The sequence below is a fragment of the Grammomys surdaster genome, unplaced genomic scaffold (assembly GCF_004785775.1).
Source record: "Grammomys surdaster isolate TR1022 unplaced genomic scaffold, NIH_TR_1.0 193, whole genome shotgun sequence".
Classification (NCBI taxonomy): domain Eukaryota; kingdom Metazoa; phylum Chordata; class Mammalia; order Rodentia; family Muridae; genus Grammomys; species Grammomys surdaster.
In genome coordinates this window covers 9,147,658-9,150,266 of record NW_021604638.1, presented here as the reverse complement: position 1 = coordinate 9,150,266, position 2,609 = coordinate 9,147,658, and positions in this window count along the sequence as shown.

Below are 2,609 nucleotides of genomic sequence, written 5' to 3'. Positions count from 1 at the left end.
GGGCAGGGGGCAGGGTGGACAAGAGTCAAACAGGGTAAAGTCTGTGGCAGACACCAGCCCTGGGCCTTCAACACCTTGGGCTTGGCCCTTTGGCTGGTGGTTGCCAAGCAAAATCATGGAGCTAGCCCTTGTCTCCAAGAGAAGGCAAGAACTCAGATTGTCACCCAGTGTTGTCTTTATTAAGCTCTTCCGGTCACTTCTATGAGTTTTAAGTACCAGGGAAAGAGTAATTCCTGCAGTTTTTAAGCTGGGTTTGGCAGTTTCACTAGCAGTCCTGGCCTCTGATAGCCACGTCCAGAGACAGCAAGGAGACATTTGGAGACCAAGGTTTTTACATCATCTTTAAAAAAAAAAAAAATTATTCCCTGACACCCTGAAGAAGGAAATGGGGGTTCAATGTGAATTTCTGTCAGCTACAATCAGACGACAGATTTACAGTCTGCTGCCGCAGAGGGCACAATTCACCCTGCAGGACTAAAGGAAGGAGTTACCCAAACCCCCTCCCTGTGGCAATTTGGGAACAAGGAGACGGACTCTCAGGATGCCCGTGTACGTGGGAACATTAGGTCAATACTTATCTCTTCGTGAAAAGTCCCAGATGTCCATTGATTTCTGTGAGAGTCTCTCACCAGCTTCAAAACTTTAGATACAGTACTTTCAGGCTAGGGGCATGGTTCAGTGGGTTAAGTGTCCGCTGACAGGCATAAGGACATGGGTTCGAACCCCCAGCATCCATATCAAAAGTTGGACAACATAGTTCACAGCTGTAAACCAAATGCCTTGGGGAAGAGGCCAGATGATCTGAGGGCTTATGGAGCATAGCCAGAACAGCCAGCTTCAGACTCAATGAGAGACGCTGTCTAGAAAAATTAATAGAGAGAAGGGCCTGAGAGAAGCCATCTTCAGTTCAGTCAGTGTTCTCGACATGTAACTGCTTGGATGAGTATTCTCTATCTGTTTGTCTGTCTGTCTATCTATCTATCTATCTATCTATCATCTTATAACACACACACATACACACACACACACACACACAAACACACTTACTTTAAAAGCCTGCCTCAGGCCTACAAAAGTATACAGTAAACTGTAGAACATTGGTAGATCCACAACCTCGCTTGCAGACTAAATCACTGTTGGTAAATGTTTTTCCCCCAGACATTAAATATCTTCAGCTTTGTGGGGGCTGGACACAGCCTCTCTTAGAAGGACTCTGCCCAGAGGTTAGAGTGTAACTGTAACCATGCTCGTGACAGTAGGTTACAGCCTGTTGGAATTTTACCCATGGACACTCACATTTCAGTTTTATATCATATTCACATGTTGGGGAATGCTGTCCTTCTTTTGATTTTTTTTCTTAACTCTTTAAAAACGTGAAAACTTGGGCCGGGGCCGAATTCAGCAGTAGAGTGTACTTGCTTGACACCCGCAAAGCCCGGGGTCCAATCTCTAACACTACAAAGAAAGAAACATGAAAACTTTGTGCTACTCTTAGCTCACAGGTTGGAGTAGGAGATAGACTGGAGCTAGCCTGGGCTAAGGGGTCATTGTTCAGAAATGAACAATGAGAAATCTTCAACAGAAGTAACGCTGATCCAGCTGAACTCCCAGGGTCCACTGCTTAGAGCCCCAGCCCTTCCCTCCTGAGAGAGAATTTTATCATTTCTATTCATCATGCTGTCTTCTTTTTTTCCTTCTTAAAATAATTATTTGCATTTGTATATACAGTATGTACAGGTGTCCAAAGAGGCCAGAGAGAGTCAGATCCCTGGAGCTGACTGTTGGCTGAGTCTCCTGATGGAGGTTCTGGGAACCAAACCTGGGTCCTCAGCAAGAACAGTATGCACTCCCAACCCCGAGCCTTCTCTCTAGCTCACACTGCCGTCCTTTGATCTCATGCACTTTAACGGCGAGCGATCCTGACTCATGTGACTTGGCATCTTCACATGGGTACCCTTCTGCCTCTTTGCTGGGTGGCGGCCATTGATCGTCATGCTGCGTGGGCTCCCACTCAGTTCTTGTTATGGCTGCCTGCACAGTGTTATCTGAGCATGCTGTCTGTGCTGGCCCAGTCTTGTGGTGCATATAGTTGCTTGGGCAGCTGCCTCCAGCTGGTCCCTTCCTCACCTTAACTCCTAGCCTGCAGCATGGTCTTGACAGGGGGGGGGCATTTTGATGGTCCCTAACTTTTACACGTACTCAAGTCAGCAGGATCAGAACTAGACAGAGATGAATCCATGATGTTCCTGTGGCAAATCTAGTCCACGGCCACTGTGTGTTCTGCCCACAGTGCATCCCATCAGCGCAGTGGTACCTGCCCATGCCCAGGACGGCCTCAGCTAGTGAAATGCTCAGTAAGTGTAGCCTCTCACTGACTGTGGCAGTCAGCTGTGAGTATTGTGAGCTGAAGTCTAGGCCGCTGATTGTGGCTACCCCACACACTGTGAGTGTTGGCAGGCAGTCACATACCCCAGCCATAGCAGGTAAGAACTTAGGAGTAACTATGGTTACGGTTATGGTGCCAGTGTGGGGCATTTTGAGGAAAAGTTAAGAAAACCCATTTGGTACTTGTATGGACCCCACTTCCATGCCTACCCCAGTGACATGTC